General features: G+C 39.3%; 1 pseudogene; it reads right to left on the bottom strand.

Moving 5' to 3' along the window:
* Positions 1 to 16,801: 16,801 nt before the first annotated feature.
* LOC101682146 lies at positions 16,802 to 24,980 on the bottom strand (annotated as a pseudogene).
* Positions 24,981 to 25,023: the final 43 nt, after the last annotated feature.

Below are 25,023 nucleotides of genomic sequence, written 5' to 3'. Positions count from 1 at the left end.
ATAATTTGTAAGAAGCCTGGAGACCACTTACACACTCTGTGTCCTGCAGAGGGGACACTTGGTGGCTGCTGGTTGACTGATAACTGTTAAGGCAGTGATTGTTACATGTCAGGTGGCAGCCTCACACATGGGGATACTGATTCTCAGCTCCATGAGCCTTTAGAAAACCATTATGTGAATGGAGAAGGAGTTACTATTCATATTACATGTATTTATCAGCATTTTCTGTTTGTGGTAAACACTTCCTATGTATTATTGAAGTACAGTTCACACATCACATTACATTAATTTCAGGTTATAGCACAGTAATTTAATATCAAAATTCCCTGCAAATTGATTACCTCAATAAACGTAACAACCATCTGTCACACTGTACAACGTTATCGCAATATTGTTGACTGTATTGCCTATGCTTTACTTTTCATCTCCATGACTTATTTGTTTTATAACTGGAACTTTGTATCATTTAATCCCCTCCACCTATTTCGCCCATCTCTTCATCCTCTTTCCTTCTGCAAACCATGAGTTTATTCTCAGTACTTATGAGTCTATTTCTGTTTTTTGTTTGTTCATTTGTTTTGTTTTTTAGTTTCCACATATAAGTGAAATTGCATGGTAATTTTCCTTCCCTGTCTGACTTATTTCACTTAGCAGAAAACCCTCAAGTTCCATCCAGGTTGTCACAAATGGCAAGCTCTCATTCTTTTTGAAGGCTGAATAATATTCCATTGTGTGTGTACACCACATCTGTCCCATTCATCCATCAGTGGACACTTGAATTGTTTCCATATCTTGGCTATTTTAAATGCATAGATTAATAAACATAGGGGTGCCTATAGCTTTTCAAATTAGTGTTTTCATCATGTAATTTACTCTTTACTGCAGATATTCTTCCATTTGTACTGAAGAAAGAGCAGGCTCAAAAGAAGTGATTACATGGTCATAGAAACTAGAACACCAGCAACTACATAAAATTGCATGCTGGGAAGGAAAAATCAGAAGATGTATATGTTTGGGGGAAATTCTTAAAATGTGATGAAGGGTAAGAAAATCTGTCTGCAGAGGATATATAGCCTCGGCCAGGGACATCATTAGCACTCAGTGGAGACCTGGAGTTCCAGAAGCATAGACTTCAACAGCTGGAATCTATGGGTATAGCTAACTTTTCTTTTTCCTTTCCTTTTTGTTATTTTTATTCCAAAGAACTATAATAGAGAATTTGAGCAATAACATAAGGGAATTTGGAATTTCCTCAATTACTTAGCATTTTACATTATTAATCCTGCCCGAGTTAGGCATCCAAAGGTCCTATCAGAACAGTAGCCTATTCCTGATTATAGAAAGCCATGTTTCCACTACTACTGGAAGCCTTGTCCTCTAACAGTCTTGGGGAGGGAAATGTAATTAGTTCTGTATTTTCAGTTGAAGACTCTTTCCCTTGAGGCACTGTGGTCTGATAGTGTAAGTCCCAGCCAGAAGATGGGTATTTGTCTAGTACAGCACAGGCCAATGAAATTTTCTGTCATGATGAATATGTCCTATATCTGCTTTGTCCAATACTGTAACCACAAGCACACATGGCTATTGAGTATTTGAAATGTGGCTAGCATGACTGAGGAACTGAAATTTAATTTTATTTAATTTTAATTAACTTACAGTTAAATTTCAATAGCCACGTGTATATAGTGCTTACCATGTTGGACAACAGAGCTCTAGTGTCTGGAAAAAAAAAAAAGAAACTAATCAGTTCCAGGTTACACCTAGGTGTGCTCTTCCTACTGAATTCTGGCTTCAACTAAGCTTTTCCCTGTATGCAATCACGTGATTCCTTCCTGCCCTAGCCTCACTCCACTTTCTCACTTATCATTAGTTTCTCAGCATTTCTAAACAATCACCTACTTGCTTCCAACAAGGATCTCAAATAGCTTTATTGGACAATCTTTTCACAGAAGCATTGTTTTCCTCATTTCTCCCAATATTTGGACAATAATAGTTTGCGAATGTTGTTCCTTTTCATATTACTTATTAATGCAGAGAGGTATTTCCCCAAGTGTGGAGCATGTGCCCCGAGTGGCATGAAAGACAATTTTAGGAGCTAACATACTAAGCATTAACGTGACTTTAGTACTTATTTTTATTTTAACGACTATTGGGAAAATGTGATTAGTACCTCAGATGTGTAATTTCATGGATATTATTGCCAAACATGAAGCTAAAGTAGACATTTATATTTTACATAGGGAGTCATTTAAAACAATATTAAGTAACTAGTAGTACAGGTGGTATGCAGATATGACAAAACTTATTAATTTATTTTTAAAATGGCTGAACTCTGGGAAAGGCAGTTGTTAAATATACTTTCTGCGTTGACTCCATTCCCTGCCCCTCCCTGCATGTTCTCTGAGCTTCTGCCCAGCCCTCATCACCTGCAAGCATGCTGAGCATTTTTCCATCTGGCCTTTGCTGATTTGGTTACTTCTTCCAGGGCTGTCGTTCTGTTCTGGTCCTCTCTTTTTCACCAGGTGAAATTCTGCACAGCTGTCTAAGGCCAGATCAAATCTTTGGAGAAAATATCTATGGCCCCTCTTCTTTCTTGACTCTTCCATAAAGCAAAACTCACCTACCTTCTTAACTTCGCTGCACGTTAGTCATTCTTCCAGTGTACTGCTTACAAGTGATGGCTTAGTTCATTACATAGGGATCTGTTTCACTCACTGGGATTGAGAAATCCTTGAAAAGAGAGACATTGTCATAATCATCTTTGACCTTAGTGCAATCGCAACACCTGGCACATAGCCAGTGTTTATGAAATATGTGTTAAGGAACAAACTCAATTTTTGAAGATTTTCTTTTGTATTTATTTACTTGAAAGTGTGTGTCTGTGTGTGTGAGACAGAGAGCCTGGGAGAGGAGAGGGTCAGAAGGAGAAGCAGACTCCCCACTGAGCAGGGAGCCTGATGTGGGACTCAATCCCGGGACTCCAGGATCATGACCTGAGCTGAAGGCAGTTGCTTAACCAACTGAGCCACCCAGGCACCCCAAATTCATCTTTTAAATCAGACTTAATTACATGAAGCCAGTTTTAAGCAGCCACGCCCCTTTCTGCTTACATTCGGTATATTTACAGGCAGCCTTTGGCTATGCTAGGCTGGTAGATGCTCAGAATGACAAATTACACTTAGTATTAGCCAAAAGGAAACCCATGCAGATTTTAAATCTGGGAGGCAAAACAACCACGATGTGCAAAGCTGAAACAAAATGACTTTGCAAAAATAACTCACACCTCTGCTACCAAAGAAAGTTGAGGCTGAGGTTTTAATTTATTCAAACAGTGCAGGCTAACATGCTCTGCTTTATTTAAAAAAAAAAAAAAAACAAAACAAACACCTTTTGGGTTTCAATTTCAATTATGCACCTTGTCTATGCTAATTTCCTTCACCATTGGTTAACGCTTTTTTTCATTTAGTTTGTTTAGCTGTATTACGAGTTTAACATTACATAGCTCTTTGCTATTGAGGTCAGATAGTAAGTTACATACAGAGAATATCTGAACACAGTAAATTTTCTGTAAGGCTTCTTATAAGTCATTTAGTTGTGTCTAGGATAGTAAAAGTATGCAAGATAGTCAGTAATTATAGAAACAATTTCTGTTTGAATTAAAACTTACTACATTAATTTTTAGAAAGCTCTTGACGTTCTCTTAAAGTGTTTTCTAGCTTAGATAGGCAATATATTTGTTCAGGAGATAGTTCCTTTTATTAGGTCCCCCAATAATGGGTCCGTGATTAAAGGAGCAAGACTGATACAAAACGAAGGTCAAGCAAAGCTTTATTCCACGCCAAGCATCAATAATCACCTCAAACGTTCAGGGCCGCGCCTCTTACAGAGAGGACAACCCCTCTCTGCTTCACAGACTAGCTTTTAAGGGCAAAGGCTATGTGGTTGGGCCTGGCCATGCACAGGTGGCCAATGAAATTGTAACACACAGAGAAAGTTGCATAGTCATGTTAAGTCACACATAAGTGACCAATTGAATTACAATTTACCCGAGTAGATATTTGAATTAGCCTATCACCTTGGTCAGAATTGGTGCCCAAAAGGCTCCCAAAGGGTGGGGCCCATACTCCTTGGTAGCTAGGGAGACAGTATGCACACCCCCACTGATTGGATGTCTCCACCTGGCCTGACCCATGCTTGTATTTGGGCTTTGTTACCTGGGACTGGTTTCCAGGACCTGTTTTTAAGTAAGTTCCCTGGGGGAAAGAGGGACAGGGACAGTTTAAGGGTTAAACAACAAGGTTATTGTTTAACCTGATGGATGCACTCTGGCTAAATAGGTCCTTACACTTTCATATCAGCATTCCCCCTCCAGCCTTAAAGGAAGTCCAGTAGCAAAGTCCTTGTTCCATACGTACATTTTTAAACAATATCTGATTCTGACAATGTGTGGGAACTGTTCCAAAGTCCATTTCTTCATTGTCAGTTAATCATTTGACAAACACTATTATATGCTGGACTCGGTACCAAGTGGTGGGATAGAAGCTGAACAAGAAATGAAGCTTATAGTCTCCAGAGAACCACATAGGAAAATGATGCTGTGTTTCATGTGCATGGAGTGCTATGATTGTGTGAGGGCATCTAGTTGGGCTACGAGGTAAGGGAAGGCTTCCTGGAGGAGGCGACTCCTGAGGTCATTTTTGAACAGTAACTAGGTGTCTGCTGGACCAGGAAGGAAGGGAAGATCATTCCGAGCCTGTGGTATGTGGGAAGGCCCCTAGGCATGAAACAAACCCTCACAGTAGGGAAACTGAGCATTCTTCTACTTTTTTTTTTTAAAACTAAACATTCTTTGTGGCTATGCAAATGTACACTCCCTGAGGAAAGGAAGGAAACAAGGCTAAAAGGAGTTGACAAATGGTCAGATTATGAACAGGCATTCCACTAAGCTAATGGATTTGAATTTTGTCCTAATTGCTGGGGGAGCCATTGGTGGGTTCATAGCCAGGAAATGATAAGTTAGGTTTGTAGGGCACTCTGGCAGCTTGAGAAGGGTGTACTGAAGTAGGGCCAGACTGGGATGGAAAATCCAGTTCAAAGACCACTGTAGAGACCATACTGAGATGTAGAAGAGCCTGGGCAAGGCTTAGTGATATAATGGAATGGGGAAGGGCAAGAGGGGATTTAGGAGATAGTACGGCAAGACTTCATGACAGTAGGGTAGAGAGAGGTGCAGTGTAGACATCTCCCAGCCTTTGCTTGAGTGCCTGGGTCAGATATAACATCATTCAGGGAGCCAGGTATCATAGCCAGCGGGAGATGTGGGTGGGTGGGGTTGGAAGCACAGTGTGTCTGATGCATCTCTGCAACATCGAGAGTTGGGATTCAGGATTATCTGGAAGTTCTGTGGAAGAAAAAGAGGTCAGAGAGCCATTGGTAGTATCAATGAGAGCAGAAGCCAAATATGCAGATGAGATTAACCAGGGATCGTGAACTGAATAAGAAAAGCAAAGACCCAAGGTCAAGGCTCTGGGCAAAACCCACAGTTAAGGGGCCATTGGTATTAGATGTTAAATGTGGTCATGGGAGTTAATTAGACTCACTGTGGTAACTATTTTGTGATGCATACAAATATTGCATCATGGTATGCACTTGAAATTAATATAATGTTCTATATCTATTTTAGCTCAATAAAATCAAAACAAAATAATAATAAATGAAATAAAATTATGAGTCTGTAACTCCAGAAAACTAGATGAAATAACAAATTTAGGCAAAATTCTGACATTTTCCTGTTATGAGTCCAAACATCTTTAAAAAAAAAAAAAAAGAGGCAGTTGGGAAATAGTCACAAAAGGACAAATATCTTATAATTCCACTTATAAGATGTACCTAAAGTAGTCAAATTCATAAAGACAGAAAGTAGAATGGTGGTCCCTGTGGCTGGACGGAGGGGTAAAAGGAATGGGGGAATTTCTGTTTAATTGTAGAAGAGTTTTAGTTTGAGAAGACAAGAAAGTCCTAGAGAGGAATAGTGGTGATGGTTGCACAACATTGTGAATCCACCATGCCACAGAAATATACACCTGACTTGGTTGATTTTATGCTGTGTGTATTTTGCCAAGAAAAAAAAAAAAAGATTGAATAGGTTTTGTGTTTATAGAAACTATTCAGAGAAGCTATGTTTCTCAAACTTCACCAGTTAAAATATGAAAAAAAAAAAAGAAAGAAAAGAAAAAGAAAATAAAGCAAAGAAAGGAAGGAAGAAAAGAAAAAAAGGGCAGGCAATTGGTGGAAGAAGCCTATAGAAGAAATGGAGAAGCAGAGGTGGGCAAAAAGAAGTATTCTTCTAGAAGCAGAAAGAATAGAAGGTCAACAGTGTCAAATGCTGCAGAGGGTTCAGGTAAAATAAGCATAGAGCAAAGTCCATGGGCTTCGGAAAATGCAGGAGACATGGAAGTTTTTGTTGCCTTAGTAAAAGCTGTTTCAGTTGGCAGCACGGGGGCAGAAACTACATTTTAGCAAATTAAAGAGTGAATATAGAGCAAAATGGACTTTTAGACAAGAAATCAAATCTCTTCTTTATCAAGGGTTTAGAAGGCTATATGAGGTTGACAGAGATCTTAGTTTTGTTTTGCTTTGCTTTTAAAGATGAAAGTTCTTCGAGCATGTTTCTATGCAGGAAGATAACCTAATGGAGATGGAATCCGAGTGTGAGGAGAGAAATCAGACTGATGGGAATGGGGGGGGGGCACATGAATTAGGCAAAAAAGGAGAAAGAAATGTCTTCAGAGGATATATACTCATAGGGCAAAAAGGAAGTTGGGGAGGTTTTCACTGGGTAATGTTTATTTTCTCATTGAGGAATAAGAAAGAGGAAGGTGGCAAGAGAGGGGCTTGACGGAGAGGCAGTTCTGTGCATCTTTTCCAGGCTTATGGCAGCTTCAGGGAAGGAGCAGAGAATTTGAAGACTTGAGTTGATTAGGCCAGGAGTTTTGTTAGATATAGTCACTGAAGAGCAAAGGAGATTAAGGAATCATTTAAGAGAATGATTGAAAGGAGGCTCTATGGGCTGAAGCTATTGAGGGGAAGTTCAAAATCCTACAGTAAATGGGAAGAAATATAGAAAATTTTCAAGGTTTATTTTAAAAGATAAGTAACATCTAGGGAGAGAGGGAAATAGGAAGATTTCCATGAAAAAAAAAAAAAAAAGAAATACTATGAGGGGCGCCTGGGTGGCTCAGTGGGTTAAACCTCTGCCTTTGGCTCAGGTTATGATCCCAGGGTCCTGGGATCGAGGCCCACTTTGGGCTCTCTGCTCAGTGGGGAGCCTGCTTCCTCCTCTCTCTCTCTGCCTGCCTCTGCCTACTTGTGATCTCTGTCAAACAAATAAAATCTTTAAAAAAAAAAAAAAAAGAGAGAGAGAGAGATTGAGAAAAGTACTATGCAAGAATCCCAGAAGTGAAAGAGAATGTGTGTTGGCTTCATTCAGTTCAGGGACCTCATCCCATTGAAGAAAACATGCTGCGGTAGGAAGGAGGGAGTGGGGAATGGAGTGAATGCATGCAGGTTGAATGAGAGGTTGAAGGTGGGAGATAATTGGTGCCATTAAAATGATTCCTGGGCCCAGTTCTAACACATATGTGGAGGGGGGCATCCCCTACACAACACCAAGCAATTTCAGACAACAGTAGGATGTCCAAGAATTCAACGAAATTCTGACGCTATCTACTTAGAGATAGCATCAGAATCCACAGTTTAAGGATTCAGTCCTGTAAGAACCCTCTCTGCCCCTCACCCCGACTTCAGCAGCCAGTCATAAATCCCAGACTGTTACTGTGCTTCTGATAACAGACCGCAGAGAGGAAGTAACCATGACCCTCTCCTTGGACTTCAAATACCAGTCACAAATCCAGGGTGTTGTTTGTACTTCTCACTGGCTATAAATCGGAGGTTCCCACAGCCCCCTCTTCGGGTTCGCTTAATTGGCTAAAAGGGCTCACAGAACTCAGAGAAACATTTTACTTACCAGATCACTGGTTTGTTACAAAAGCATCTAACTAGAACAGCCAGAAGGTAGTGCTGCATAGGGCAAGGTCTGGGGAAAGAGTGTAGACCCTCCATGCCATCCAGGTAAGCTGCTCCCTAGCACTTCCCCCTTGTTCACTCACCCAGAAGCTCTAAAACCCAGTCCTTTTGGGTTTAATGGGGACATCATTATATGGGCATGACTGATCTTAGTGATCATTGAGTAAATGATTGAACTCAATCTCCAGCCTCTGTTTTCTCACCACAGGTCAGGGGGTGGGACTGAAAATTCTCACCCTGTAATCACAGCGTTGTTTCTCCTGGGAACCAGCCTCCAACTTTAGGTCTGATTCAAAAGTCATCTCATCAATATAACAAAAGTCATCTTTTTTTTTTTTTCTTAAGATTTGATGTATTCATTTGATAGAGAGAGACACAGCAAGAGAGGGAACACAAGCATGGGGAGTGGGAGAGGGAGAAGCAGGCTTCCCCTTAAGCAGGTAGCCCGATGCAGGGGTTGATCTCAGGACCCTGGGATCATGATATGAGCCGAAGGCAGATGCTTAAAAACTGAGCCACCCAGGCTTCCCAAAAGGCATCTTTATTTTTCTCATCACTTGGGAAATTCCAAGGGGTTTAGGAGCTGGAAGCCAGGAACCATGGACAAAGACTGAATATATGAGAAATATATTTCTTACATCAACCTTAAAAATAAAATATTTGACTGGAAAAATATGGGTAAATTGGGACATGCAAGCCCTGACAAAACCATAGGCAAGTCTAAAGTGCAGGTCAGTTTTAAGAGGAAACTGGGAGGGGTTGTTTTGAACAAAAGATCACTAAAGAAGAGTCCAGGATGGTGAAATTTCTTATGGCTGCAGGGAGTGATTAATGTGTTGTTGCTGGGACAGGTAGGGATCTTCCTTCTTTTTTTTAGGAGCAGAAGGTAAATTTCCTTGTGAAAAGTATCCTCCTGGGTAGAGGTAAAAATGATCTTCCTCCTCCCTGCTGGTTATGCAGGATGCAATGAGTTGTCTGTGCCTGAGAGCTACCGCCTCAGGGGCTTCCAGACTATTTTCAGTGAAGTTTCCTTTACTTAGTTTCACATGTGGAAATCATACTATCACAGCTATTCATTGGATTAGTGAAGAGTCATTTCAGGATAAAAATACTGATTTCAGTTTTAGCATTTGGGGTTTGAGATGGTTTGTGTGATATGTAAGTAGGGATGTTTAGTAGACAGTAATCTATACTAGTTGGAAGTTCTGGAAAAAGACTTTGTCCTGCATATGAATGAATCTTAAAGTCAGTAGCTTACAGATAATAACTTAAGCCATAGAAATAGGTAGATTGGGTGCCTGGGTGGCTCAGTGGGTTAAGCCGCTGCCTTCGGCTTGAAAGACCAGCGGATCCCCTTACCCAAGAATTCAACACTGCCACAGGATGCAAACAGCAAGAGGTTCTTTATTGTTACGCAGGCGCCTGAGGGTGGTCAGCGCCCGCCTGCGGGTGGTCAGCAGCTCCTGCTAGCTGAGCACACCTGGCTGGGGTGGTGCAGGATTTTTATAGACAGGTACATACAAGTCCCGGATGGGACGGGGCCGATTGGCTGACAATTTGAACATTTGAAAAAAGGCATACTTGGTGTTAGCGGATTGGCTTTGGAAGACCCCCTCGCGGGAAGAGAAAGGCGGGAAGGGGAAACAAAGAGGGGAAGTTTGACCTTATTACTCAGCAGAAAGACATCCTGTCTATGTGACTATGCAGCCCCCTGTCTACGTGACCTACGTGACCATGCAGCCCCCTTGCCTATGTGACCATGCCTCGGCTATTAGGAGAAGGTATCTTGTTCAAACAGGAGACAAGTGTCATGCCCTAAAAGCCAAGCGGTTACAGAAAGGCAAAAGAGCAGTTACATTGAATTCAACCCTGGGGGAAGAAGGGTCTTTTCATTGCAAGGGGAGGAGGGGTACTCTTACACAACAAAAGAGCAGTTAATTAGTTAACAACGGGGGGGGGGGGTCTTTCAAGCTCAGGTCATGATCTCAGGGTCCTGGGATCCAGTCCTGCCTCGTCGTAGTCGTCGTCTTGTCGGGCTCTCTGCTCGGCAGGGAGCCTGCTTCCCTCTCTCTCTCTGCCTGCCTCTCTGTCTACTTGTGATCTCTCTCTCTGTCAAATAAATAAATAAAATCTTAAAAAAAAAAAAAAAAGAAAGAAATAGGTAGATTGCCTACAGAGAAGTTGTAGAGCAAAAGAGAAGAATTAAGGACAGAGCCCAGAGGATCACAACTAAGGGACTCATGAAGAAAAGGTTTCATGCAAAAGATACAGAGAAGGAACAGAGTAAAAAACCCCCAGAGTACTGAAACCAAAGAAAGAAAACTTTAAGACAGTCATCTGTGTTATAAGTTTTATACCTGATAAATTTGAGTGAACAAAATAAAGATCAAAAGTGTCTGTAGGGCTTAGCAACCAGGGTGTCCTCAGTAACTTTGGAAAAAGCAATTTCTGTGGAGTGGGAAGTGGGAACAGTGTGGGCAGAAACCTGGCTGCATAAAATTGATGAGTGGGTAGAGGTTAGAAGAAGGAGACAGTAAGTGTAGAAAACACTGTCAGAAACTTCTCTGTGAAGAGAAAATGCCTTTAACTAGAAGGTATTCATTCCTCTGACATAAACTCAGAGGTAGCATTATTTTTTTTCTTTTTTTCCAGAAGAGAAAGGCTTGAACATGTCTAAATGCTTACAATAAGGAGACAATCGAAAGGAGAGGATAAAGTACAAGAGGCAGTGGTACTTTCTTGATCAAGCTCCTTGAAAATCAAGGGCTCCAGGATCCAGCACAGAGGTGAAGAATGTAGCCTTCAGAAGGGGGAAGGATACCTCCCTTCTGGAAGGTAAGAAGGAACAAAAGAGATAAATTTGTGAGATCAGTGTGGGAAACTGAGGGAGCGCTCCCCAGTGGCTTCTGTGGTCTCTGTGGAGTAAGCATGTAATGAAAGAAGGGTGGTAGAGATGGTAGAGGTGATGGTCAGAAATAGGATATTTTGATATGCGTATTTCAGAAGGTGCTCAGCTTTTTGTGGTCCTTACCATGGGAGTTGAAGAAGAGTTGACGAAGAGATCCTTGGAACCAAGGAATAGAGCTATTGAGACATTTGGTAGCCCTTTATTTGAATATTTAAATGAAAGTAGTCATAGAAATGGGTAGAAGGAGAAACAGTGAGTCAGACATGAAAATGATCACTTAATGAAGGGAATTGGCAGCAGATTTGTAGATGACAGAAGTAAAAAGGGGTACCAAGTTGTCAAGTATGATGTCTTGGGTTTAAACGATGTAGTTTTTTTAGAAGTGGGAGAAGAAATGTTGTGAAAGCAGCAACAGGAAGCAAGAGGCTCCCTATCCTACTTCTGGAACCAAAGGTGAGCGCACGTAGGAGAAAAAGCAGCATCCACTTGGAACGGCTGCAAGGGAAGAGGGGTCATTAGGGGATATTTAGATTTCAATGAAGGCAAAAATGGGAAGATGCTAAGGATGAAAAGAATAGTTTTCTGCTATCATATCAGGAGTTCTAGAAGACATAGAGAAAAAGTTAAGGGTGTGGGATAGGTAGAAAATGATCTCTGATTACAGAATATGTAGTTATCATTGTATCTGGGTGATGGCTGATGGCTTAGGAAGCTTGGGATCTTGAAGATAACAAATAATCATAATGTGAGACATGGGATTAGTTTCATTGGTAAACTATGGGGCCACTTGGGTCTTTGTTTACAGTTCATGGCTGCTTAGCTAAGGGATAAGGCAAGGTCTCTCTATTAGGCAGCCATTGCCATATAGATAATAAATAAAATCTTGGGTGTTTAGAGTGACAAGGAAGAGGTATAGAGACTTGATGGCTGGGTGTAGGAATATGGGAGAAGGAGCTTACAGAGAAGACCAAGAAGGAATCACAAGGTTAGAGGAAAACCAGGAGCATGTGGGTCATGAAGAGATTCACTGAGAAATTATGTTTAACAAAGAAAGGATTAGCTGATATTGCCAAAGGCTAAAATGAGGAATAAAAGCCCCATTATAACACAAAGATCACAGATAATCTCAATGAGTTTTCTGTGAACTCAGTGCACAAAAGTCAGATTGAGGAGTGATGGAGAATTGAGAAAACTGGATAGTGAATTAGTAAATTCAACATTTTGGCTTTGAGGTGATGATGAGAAATGGGAGGTGGGTGACTTAGGAGCTAGAGAAGGCATCTTTTTTTTAGGTGGAAGAGACTTGTGTATGCTTGAATATCTATAGGACAAGGAGGAAGTTTGATGTATAGGAGAGAGAAGAGAAAAGTGATATTATAAATAGTTTCCAACACGATACAGTTGGTTATTTTTTTTCTCAGAGAACACACGGGAAAACTTGGTTGGGAGGTCAAAGAGTAGTATAACAGGAGAAAGAATCTGGGAGGTAAAGATAGTTGTCTTTGTGGCTGACTCTGTAACAACCTTTAATCTCAGATGTTTAGTTTTAACCAATCATGGTAATGTCCCTCTCCTTGCCTCTGTAGTCCAGAACCAGTATTTGACCCAATCATGACCAATGAGTAAGAAAAAAGTCTGCTCATGGGTTTCTGGAAAGGAAGACATGGCTCCTTTCTTCTTCTGGTTGTTGGTGTATTTGGGCATGACATTCAGAAATGCAATATTCTGGCAGCCCTGAGGGGAGCCAACTTGAGGGCAGAACCAGCTCATTGAGGCTGGTAGAGAGAGATGTCTATGCATACAGATGGCCAACAGACTCATGAAAAATTCCTCCACATCACTGGGCATCAGGAAAATACAAATCAAAACCACAATGAGATACCACCTCACACCAGTCACAATGGCTAAAATTAACAAGTCAGGAAATGACAGATGCTGGTGAGGATGTGGAGAAAGGGGAACCCTCCTACACTGCTGGTGGGAATGCAAGCTGGTGCAACCACTCTGGAAAACAGCATGGAGGTTCCTCAAAAAGTTGAAAATAGACCCAGCAATTGCACTACTAGGTACTTATCCTAAAATATAAACATAGTGATCTGAAGGGGCACGTGCACCTGAATGTTTATAGCAGCAATGTCTACAATAGCCAAACTATGGAAAGAAACTAGATGTCCATCAACAGATGAATGGATAAAGAAGATAGGGTATATATATGCAATGGAATACTATGCAGCCATCAAAAGAAATGAAATCTTGCCATTTGCAACAATGTGGATGGAACTAGAGGGTATCATGCTTAATGAAATAAGTCATTTGGAGAATGACAACTATCATATGATCTCCCCGATATGAGGAAGTGGAGATGCAACAGGGGGGCAGGGATTTAGGGGGGTAGGAGAAGAATAAATGAAACAAGATGGGATCGGGAGGGAGACAAACCAAAAGAGACTCTTAATGTCACAAAACAAACTGAGGGTGGCCAGGGTGAAGGGGTGTAGGGAGAGGGTGGTGGAGTTATGGACATTGGGGAGGGTATGTGCTATGGTGAGTGCTGTGAAGTAAACCTGTGTGTAAACCTGGTGATTCACAGACCTGTACCACTGGGGCTAATAATATATTATATGTTTATTAAAAAAAATTTAAAAAAAAAGAAAATAGGTCTATGATCACACATTTTAGACACTGTTAACTAATTCTGGTTCCTGCTCCATGCTTAGACTTTTTTTTATACAAAACAATACATTTCCTATTGTCTGAGCCAATCTGAGTCAAGGTTTTCAGCTACTCACAGTTGGATATGTCCTTAAAAATGCAGTAGAATTAGTTTTTCTCAAGAGAGTATTGATGCAAGTGTGCTGGCTGTCTTCTAAGTCTTGATAATATTCATATTTTGAGAACTCTTCAGAAATCTGCGGCCTTTTTATTGGTTCTAAATAGAAGTTTTATGCTATTTATTATTTCTGAATTGTATAAACCTCAGTGCTGGGTGACAGAGACATTATTTTAGGACTGAATAAATACACAAGTAGCTAATGCTTACAGGGTTTATGACCTTGCAAACTTCAACTCTAACTGAATTTGCCATGGAAAAAAATGGCCTTCTGTAGGGTTTTTGGTCTTCATGAAACTTATTCATAAGCAGAGAATAAAAATAAAATCTTAAAAAAAAGGGGGGGGGTGCCTAGGTGGCTTAGTGGGAAGCCTCTGCCTTTGGCTCAGGTCATGACCTTAGGGTCCTAGGATCAGTCCCACATTGGGCTCTCTGCTCAGCAGGGAGCCTGCTTCCTTCTCCCTCTCTCTCTCTGCCTCCCTCTCTGCCTACTTAGGACCTCTCTGTAAAATAAATAAATAAAATATTTGAAAAAAAAATTAAACAGAGAATATGGTATGTTCAAGTTGGAGTCACAAAATAACAAACTAGCATTAGGTACAAAATTAGGAGCTTACTTGGGTTTCCAGGTAAACAGAAATATCACAACCATATTTTCATATATATTTCAGAAAGAATAAGCAGAAATGCTTTAAAAATAGAGTTTAGAAATAGAAGAGAAGTTGTTATTGGGTTGAAGGTAGGTTATTTGCCTTTTCAATATTTGACAATTCAATGTTGAAACATAGCCAATGTAAGATAACTTATTCCCGTTGACTTTTAGCAACTCATTGACTTGTACAACCCTACAGGGACAGGGAAAGTCTACTATATCCAGCTGAATGAATAAACTCGACCATGTTTAACTTTTGATTTGAAAACTGAAAAAAAAACCACCATATTTACTATCTTCCCTCCCCACTTTCATGCCAAAGTATGTTAATGAGAAAATAATGTCTTACTGTTTATTAATATTCTACTGCTATATTTCAACTTGACAAGAAAGTGTTTGTTGGATTGTGGCTGGATTAATCTGTTGGGGAATTGAAGGTTTATCAATGAGGAAATGATAGATATCTCTATAGAATGGAAACATAATTAGCAAATTAATGAATCTACTTGTAGATATACTGTGAGAATTATTTGTTAGCTTAAATAAGAAACTGTTGCAGATCTTGACAACGGCCCCTAGCCTTCTGCCTTAGTTGCAATCTGCTCAGGAAGGTGTCTTGGCAACACTAAGAACTCAGTGTGTCAGGGTTACACTTCTATACTTTTCTTTCTTTTTGAAAAAAAACAAAACAAAACAATACAAAACAAGAAAAAAAAACCCTATCTATCTATTTATTTATTTATCATTGGTCAAATTTATACCTACCCATGGTTTGAAGAGTCACATCTATAAGGTTTGTTAGGTAAAAGAGTAGTGTTCCGTTTCCCTCTCTACCATTTTGCCCTTCACCACAGGCAATCACTTTCCACTCTCTTAGTTGATTCTTTTATTGATTTCTCACTATGGAAACTGTGGGGTTTGTTTTCTTTTTTACTGTCCCCAAATATACATATATACCATTTCATTCTCTCATCAATCCAATGTAGTTATACATTTATCTAGATCAAAATTCAGGGTCTGCATTGTCGTGACTCAGCAAACGCTGTTAAGAGCTTGGACAGTTAGTGAACTGTAACCAATTTCTTCTCCTGCCTGAACAACTATTGGTTATTGCTGATGTTAATAATTGCCATTTTCTTAAAATTTCTTTTTACTTGTTAAATTCAATTACAAGTTTTCTACTAGTTGTCTAAATTTACTCTCAAGAGTTAAGATGCATTAGGTTTTGTTTGTTTTTGTCAATTTCATCTGGGAGAAGGACTCTCCCAGAGTCTTTTGGCATTTTCCAATGTGAAATATTTGTCCTCAATGACTTGTGCACACCTGTAGTTTTGAGATCTCCCAGCATCATCACAGGTATTCTCTTTGCTTCTCTTCTGTGTTGGATCTCTTTGTTCTTAGTTCTCCTTCTTCATTTAGACTCTAGTTTTGGTGGAATATATCAGGTAGCTTCCCCATAAAAGGTAAATGGAAGGTAAATATTGCAAGACGTTCTATGTCTGAACATATCTTTACCTATATTCATAGAAGATTGACAATTTGACTGGATACAAAATCCAAGAATGAAAATAATTTTCCTTCAGCATTCTGAAGATGGCCCACTGTCTTTTAATTTCCATTGTTGCTATTAAGAAGACCCTTACCATTCTGGATTTTTTTTTTTCTTCTCTGGAAACTTAAATTCTTTGTCTCCAAATTATTGGACTTGCATGATAAGGTACTGGTGCTGTTTATCCTGTTTGGCCTTTTTAGACTCTAAACTCATGCTTTTTAGTTCTAAGACATCATTGCATTATTTCATGGACATTTCCTCCCATTTCTCTGTTCTCTTACGAAGAACACCTATTTTTCAAATGCTGACCCCCCAACTGACTTTCTGATTTTCTTACCATTTTTCTCTATTTTCCACTATTTTTAAAATAAATTTCTAGATGAATTTGTTAGATTTACCTTGCAAACCATCTATTGGGTTCTTCATTCCTCCTTCAAACATTTTAATTTCTGAATGTTTATTTTGTTTTCTGAATTTTATTTTTTGCATGTATGTCATTCTGTTCCTATTTGAATTTTTCAAAATCTTCTTTTACTTTCTGAGAATATAAGTGATGTTTTTCAACTTTATTATGGCATATTTTGTATATCATAAAATTCACCCATGTCATGCCTAAATTTATCTAATTATGCAATAATCATCATAAATCAGTTTTATTTCATTATGTATTATTTATTTACTACTTATGGGTTTTTTTCCCCCAACTTTTAAATTTTTCTCTTGCTCCTTGTTTTGGGTGCTTTGTTCAAGTTTAAGATCTGGAAAGACCCTTTGTTAACAAGAGCCAGCAGGAAATTGAGGATCCCTTCCCTGTCCCCCGCCTACCTCCACTAAAGCCATCACCCTACCTCGTTGGCTGGATGCTGTGGGTCCTCTATGTGTGTGGAATTTGGATGACAGGGTGACCTCCTTCTGTGGTTGCTGGGCTTGTGAATGCTGCAGTATCTTTTGACTGTCCACGTCCCTAAAATATTTTTAAATACTTTTCCACATTTCTAAAGTATCTTGCATACATAGCTCTTTGCCTTTATGGTTTCTTTTCCCACTTGGGATGGGGGTATATAACAACTTCTTCCATGACTATGATGTTTTTTCCTTGCCACTTATAGTCTTTAAAGGTCTTGTGTGCGGTCTCGAAGAGCTACTGGCCCTCTGGGAAGACACCAGCACTAGTTGCATAGGCCTGGCTCAGCTTCTCCTCTTTTTCTATCTGTGTTTTGCTGGCAAGCCTACCAACATTGAGTACAGCTAGGGGAGAAGGGGTTTCTCTTCAGTAATTAATTATTTCCACTTCTGAAATATACTGTAGGTTTATGAGCAAGATGTCTGTATGGTTGGGCTTTCCACTGGAAGGGAGGAAAGCCAGCATTTCAGACTGTAGTGGATGGCTACCACTTTGCCTTATAGCTGCTGATCCTGTTACCTCCCTCAGTATACCTCTGAACTCTGCCGGTAGCAACCACCAGCTTGGGAGAGCAGCCTACTATTTGCTGTTCATCTGACCTTCTCACCTTTGTTCCAAACAACCAATAGTTTACATTCTATCTCTATAGATTTGCATGTTCTGAACATTTCCTACAAGTAGAATCTTATGTTATGCGGTCCTTTGTGTCTGCCTTCCTTCACTTAGCAGAACGTGTTTCAAATTCATTCATCTCAGCATATATCAGTAGTTTGTTCTTTTTTACTGGTGAGTAATAGTTTGTGGTATGACTATACCATATTTTTGTCTATCCATTGACAATTGTTGATTGGCTGTTCCATTGACTAACTGTTGATTGACTTTGAATTTTTTTCCAATTTGGGGTTATTATGAATAATGATTCTTCAAACATTTATTGCAAATCTCTGTGTGGGTATATGACATATTCATTTCTCTTGGGTAGATACCTGGAAGTGAGATTTCTAGGTCATATGGTAAATCTATTTTTAACTTTTTAAGAAACAGCCAAACTATATTCCAAAGTGGTTCACCATTTTATATTCCCAGCAGCAGTGAATCAGTGCTTCTGTTCTCTAAATCTTGCCAACCTTAATAATTGTCTTTTTTATTATAGGCATCCTAGTGGGTGTGAAATGATATCTCATTGTGGTTTTAATTTACATTTCCCTACTGACTAATGATGTTAAGCATCTTCTTACATGTTAATTAGCCATTCATACATCTTCTTTGGTGAAATGTGTATTCAAATCTTTTGCCTCTTTTTGAATGGTTTCCTTGCTGTTTAATGAGTTGTAAGAATTCTTTATATACCCTGGACCTGTATATCTGTAGATACCCTGGACCAGTATATATTCTTCACTGGACGTGTGTTTTACATATGTTTTCTTCCTGATTTGCTTGTATGTCCATTTCTTTTCTTTTTTTTTTTTTTTTAATTTTTATTTATTTACTTCAGAGAGAGAGGGAGTGCAAATGGTGGGGAGAGGGGAGAAGAGGCGGAGGCAGAGGGAGGGGGTAAAATTCTCAAGCAGACTTTGTGCCAAGCATTTTTCATGTATACATCTTGTACCACCTTTGTTACATCTCTTTCCTAAGGATTTTATTCTTTTTGATACTATTATAAATGGAATTATTTCTTAATTTCATTTTTAGTTATGTTCATGACTAATGCATAGAAATACAATTAATTTGTGTATATCTATCTGATATTCTGCAACCTTGCTATATTTGTATGTTAGTTGTAATAGTGTTTTGTTTTGTTTTTTTTTCTAGATTTCTTAAGATATTCTATGTGTAGGATTATGTCATCTGTGAATAGAGATAGTTTTACTTTATCTTTCTTATCTGGATGCCTTTAAATACTTTTTCTTGCTGATTGGATTGGCTAAATCCTCCATACAACATTGAGTGGAAATGGTGAGAACAGATATTCTTGGTTTATTCCTAAGTGGGGGGGGGCACTTGGTTTTTAAATATTACATATGGTTTTCACTGTAGTTTTTTTTTTTTTTTCTTTTTAGATGATCACTCAGATTCAGGAAGTTCCCTTCTATGAACAGTTTTATGAAAGATTTTATCAGGCATGTGTGTTGGGTTTTGTCAAATGCTTATGAAAAATTATTTTTATTTGATTAATATGGTGTATGACATTAATTGGTTTTCAGATGTGAAGCCAACCTTGTGTGTTTCTAGGAGAAATCTCCCTTGGTTATGGTATAGAATCCTTTTTGTATGTTGTTGGAGTTGGTTTGCCGATGTTTTATTGAGGGTTTTTACATCTATGTTTCTGATCAATATTAGCGTTTTTATACAGCCAAATCTAGAATAGGTCTTACATTTTTAACTGGCTTAAAAAAAACAAAAAAGGAATATTTCTTGACATGTGAAAATTATATGGAACTTAAACTTCAGTGTTTATGTATAAAGTTTTAAAATTTTTTTACTTAAATTCAATCAATTAACATATAACATATTATTAGTTTCAGAGGTAGAGGTCAGTGATTCATCAGTTTTATGTAATACTCAGTGCACATTACATCAGATGCCCTCCTTAAAGTCCATCACCCAGTTACCCCATTCCCCTACCCCCAACAACCCTGTTTGTTTCCTATGATTATGAGTCTTTTATGGTTTGTCTCCCTCTCTGATTTCATCTTGTTTTATTTTTTCCCCTCTTCTATCATCCTCTGTTTTGTTTCTTAAATCCCACATATAAGTGAGATCGTGTGATGATTTTCTTTCTCAGAATGATTTATTTCACTTACATAATACTCTCTAGTTCTATCCATGTCATTGCAAATGGCAAGTAAATAAACTTTTATTGAAACAGAGCCATATTCATTTACCTATTGCCAATGCCTGTGTTCACATTGCACCAACAAAGTAGTTGCAATAGAGACTGTACAGCCTATAAAGTCTATAATATTTATTGCTTACTTTTTTAAAGAGAACATTAGTAACTTTTTCCCTGCTTCTTTATATTTGTAGTAATTTTTGTACTAATTTTTGGCTACTTGCTGGATGTTGTGAGTATAGGCAATAGAGATTTTGGATGATGGTATCTTTCTCAACACATCAAATTTTAATACAGAAGGCAATCTTCAACTCGGTCAACTCTGTCCTGTTGAGGTTTTGTTTTTGGCTCTCTTAGGAAGAGTTCTCCGTCCTAGAGCGTAGCTCTTACTGCGATGACATGGTCCTTAAACTTAGGGTATAGCCTTTTTTTGAGTCTCTACCCATAGCCTGGGAGTTCATCAAATACTCTGTATAATCACTGGAATTAATTACCAACCTCTGCCCTCCCAACACTGTGCTCCCTCTGAAATCTCTGTCCAGCTCTCCAGCTTTCTTTGCTGGGCCTAGAGTTTTGCTGTGTACATGTAATTCTCAAGAGTTGGCTCTGTGTGCAATTTTCACACTGAGTTTTTACCCTCCTTCTCTTAAGTTCCTCCTTTCTAGAACCCTCCCGAGCAAATCCCAGCAGTCTTTGCAACTCTCAACTCTGGGATCTGTCTCTACCCAGTGAAACTACCACTCTCTGATTGGGCACTATTTCTCTGAATTGTGGTTTGGAAATGCCCTCAGTGTAAAGCTGAGATGAATATTGGGCTCACCTAATGTGCTAATGTGTTTAATTTCTTACATATTTCTTTCCTCTAAGGGATCATGGCCTTACATTGACTACTGTCTAATATTTAATATACCTTTTAGAATTATTGATGGGGACAGTTAATTCTAATGCCATCCACTCCATCATATCCAAATCCAGATCAATTATTTTTTTTAAATACCTGTTATGCCAGATTCTTTGTATATATTATTGCTAGTCTGTGTGTGTCTTGTAGAGTATATGTTATTTTCCTCATTTTTATTGATTAGAAAACTGTTACTCAGAAAGCTTTAAGAAGTGATTAAAATGAAACAAGCCAAGTCAATAGGGCTGAATTTGTAACTGAGATTTCTTTGGCTCCAATTTCTACTATAACATGCTAGAATTCTACTCAAACATAGTTTCTTCTCAGCTGGTCACTGACCAGACAGTATGTAAATTCCCACCTAGTCAATGTCAAGTTGGTATATAAATTCTGCACAAGTAGTGGTATAAATTTCACTGACAAGTCAGTATATAAATTTACTACAATTTTACCAAAACTTTTACATTAATATTTTTGTGTATTAAAAATTTAGAGGGAGAGGTTATTGATGTCATCAGTTTAAAAGGATAAAAGAGGTTTATTTAAGGATTTTGATACCCTATTCAGAGATAATTGATATCCCTGAATCTCTGATTAAACTCGTAAGCACTATGTTACTGATTTTTTTTTAAAGATTTTATTTATTTATTTGACAGACAGAGATCACAAGTAGACAGAGAGGCAGGCAGAGCGGGGGGAAGTAGGCTCCCCATGGAGCAGAGAGCCTGATGTGGGGCTCGATCCCAGGACCCTGGGATCATGACCTGAGTTGAAGGCAGAGGCTTTAACCCACTGAAACACCCAGATGCCCCTCCATAATGTTTTCTTAATGCCTTATGTAAATTTGTATAGTAATACTCCAACAAATCAAAATAATAAATTATCATATATACTGTCAAAAAAACCCAGTGAGTGTTTCTGGAACATTCCTATGAAATGAATGTTTGTGTCCACCTCCTCCTAACCCAAATTTATATGTTAAAACCTGAATCCCCAGTGTGATAGTATTTGGAGGTGGGCCTTTGGGAGATAATTAGGTAATGAGGGTAAAGCCTTCATGAATGGTATTAGTATCTTTATAAGAGACATGAGAGAGATGGTCTTTCTCCACAGCAAGAAGGTGAACATTTGCAAATCAGGAGGAAGGCTCTCACCAGACACCAAATATGCTGGTGCCTTGATCTTCGCCTTTCCAGGAACTCAGAAATAAATGTTTGTTAAGTTGATGATATTTGTTATAGCAGCCTAAGCGGACAAATACAGGAATCGTTCTCATAAATATATATATATATATAATGTCTTGAGATATATATATATATATTTATGTCTTGAGATATTAAGATAATCACGAGGAAACTGGTACTATCAGTGCCCTTACTGAATAAGGCAAGCTTTCTGTTGTCAAGGACTTACCATGTCACCATGACAGAGATATGCTATCCTATGCTTTTGGAAATGGAACGCTTGGCAAATAATACTTAGACATTTTTAAGCTATGGTAATGTAGTCTGACCCTGGAAAATTAGGCCTTATTCACAACTAATAACACTTATCTCCTTCTCTAGTGTTCCAGGTCTCTTATCAGGAAAGGTCAATTATAAACCTACAGACAGTATTCAGAGTTTCCCCCCGATGAGATAACATTTACAAAACACAAAAGAAAAAATTACATAAACAGAAGAGGGGTGTAAAATGTGAGAGCAGTCCTTGATACCTCTTGCTTACTGTCTGTTTCCTTGCTCTGTGCATCTTTTCCATATCCACCGATAGTGTCCACAGACTGTAATGATGAGGTTCTGGCAATTTGACTTCCCAATTATCTTATCCATTGCTTGGATATAAATGTAAAGACCTACACATTCTTCTCCTTTCCCTTTCCCATCTCTTTAAGTTTCCCACCAGCTTTGCTTTCTTCTCTCCTGTGTGAATTCAATCACGTGAATCAAAACTCGGCTGCCCTTTCATTCTCGATGCCATGTAGCATGTTTTGAGTAGATTAAAAAAGACTTAGGAGAGAAAGAAAAAGAGTAAGAGAGTGGCATGGGGAGAGCAGATGGGCTACTGGGCATTTGGAGCAGCGCAAGCAATTCCAGGCGACTGCTCAGCAATTTGGAGAGAATCGGCACTTACTTCTGGAGCACGACAGTAAAGCTTTTACCCAGTACAACACACAGGTGCAGTCCCTGCAAAACAGAGGAGACAAAATGCCTGGTGAATGTGAGGACTGAGACACAGGCCAAATCCTTCTCTTCCCTACCTGAGAGGAACTCTCTTTAAAATGAGCACCCTTAAAGAGGGTATAGCTGATAGTCACCTTCTACTTCCTAGAAGAATCCAACGGAGCTAGCACTTGTTTAAGTGAAAATCAGATGATGTAGATAGTATGAGTGGAATGGAAATTTTGCCATGGTCAACACTAAGCACACCTGGTCAAAGAGGGATGAACTGAACAGTAAGCACCTTCCTGGAATCCACACGCTCCAGCTAAAAAACTGCATACAGACCCACAGCTTATTGCCTTTATCCCCTTTTCTTTGGTTCTGAGCTCATGGAAGATGGATTTTGAGGCCCAGGAGGCAGCAGGGGAAAGGGAAATAGGCCTTCCACATATCTCTTTTGTTTAATTCCATATCAGACGGCCAATCAGACATGTGTCCTTTTAACAGCTGTTCTACTTACCTCTCAAATGCTATTTTGCTACTTTTTAGGAGACAAGCATGAAGCACAGAACTGGAAGGCAAGAATGGCCCTGAGACTGTAACCCCTTCACAAGAAAGAAGAATGAAAACCCAAGGCTTGCACCCGCATTAGGTCTCTTCTTAACAGCAGGATTGAAATTTTTCATCTCTCATCTTGTTCCTCTCCCATCCTGGCTTTCTTCCCTCCTGACTCAGTGGAGAGTTAGATAATTTGGGTTCAACAGTCCAACTAGAGAAATGACCAGACACAAACGCGGACACTGAAGTGCAGACACAGCCCTGAGTTGTGATGTGCCAGAAACATTCAAAAGGAAGGAGGCCAAATGTGAAGGAAGAGGGCACTCAAGCAACCAGTCATTCAAGGCAGACATGTGAAATAACCACAAATGTTGTTTTAATAGAGAGATTCCTACCACGATTTGCTGCCAGGTTGAGATGAAGCGCATTGATTAATATTGCCTCCATTAGGTGGGTCCCCTAAGGGCAAACTCATTGTGAACTATTAGAATCTTACCGCCCATGAGGTTACAAGCTTTGGTCCCATTTGCAACAATTCTTCAGAGTATCTGGTACAAAACTAAGGTGGAAAAATCTGAGTGAAGGGTTCTTGAGAAAGAACAGGGCAGCATGTTAATTATAAAAGGGAAAATGCTCTAATTTGGGTTAAGTTTTGTAGAAAAAAGACCTCAGGGATATTTCAGGTAGTAACCGGGTTTTACATAAATTGGAATGTAGATTGGAGAGTTTTTTTGGACAGCTGTTTCTTCAAATTTTTGATAATTAAAAAAAGGACTCCCAATATTGTTAAAGGCATCTTCTTAACCAAACAATGAATCCCATCTTTTCATCCTCCCCTCTCCCTTGGGTTAATCAGACATAGTCCATTCCTTTCTCGAATGTTATTTTTTCGCCAACCCCACTCTCCTTGGCAAATCACCAGTATTTTTTATTTGTGCATTTGGATTCAGTGGCGATATTAACATGCCATTCTGTAAACATACTTCTCTTTTAACCATAGTCAGGGCCAATCATTCCACACGCTGACTAAAGTGGAAATTTTTAAAAATGCCTATCATTTTCCACAGTAGGATCCCTATCCAGACAGTCTAGATAAAGGAAAATGTGAAAAATAGAACTCCCTTAAGAATCAGTTATTAACTGGAATCTGGAGCAATCGGTGTAAGAGATGCCTGGGACAGGAAACCAGGTTTCCTTTGAGAGAAATACGGTCTTGTTTAGGTCTAAGGTTTCTGTGCCAGGTTCTCAGAGGCTTTCCCCTTTGGGGGTGGAGATCCTCTGGTCAGAGACCCCTTGAAGAAGCCCGCAGGGCCCCCTGCTGGGTGCTTTGCCTCATTTAACTCTTACTACACCACGGGGAGAAAGACGCAAAGCCTCCGTTGCACAAAGGAGGATGTGTCTCAGAATGTGAGTACATAAATTGCTTAGGGAATCTCTGCTAATAAGTTTTAGAGGCACAATTGGAAGTCGAATCTGCCTACGTTTCCTTCACAGCCCTACAAGATGCAGACGTGGAGTTGGTCTGACATGCTTTTTCCAGTTTCCAGAATGAATTCTTTGCGCGAAGTTGCTTCTCCTCCAATTTCCTCCAGGCCCATTACGGTGAGTGTTGGAGTAATAGGATACTGGAGTTTGGGTTTT

The sequence above is a fragment of the Mustela putorius genome, unplaced genomic scaffold (assembly GCF_011764305.1).
Source record: "Mustela putorius furo isolate JIRA1106 unplaced genomic scaffold, ASM1176430v1.1 tig00003983_pilon_pilon_pilon, whole genome shotgun sequence".
NCBI classification, from domain to species: domain Eukaryota; kingdom Metazoa; phylum Chordata; class Mammalia; order Carnivora; family Mustelidae; genus Mustela; species Mustela putorius.
The sequence above is the reverse complement of the archived record's forward strand: the minus strand, read 5'-3'. Positions and strand labels throughout refer to the sequence as shown.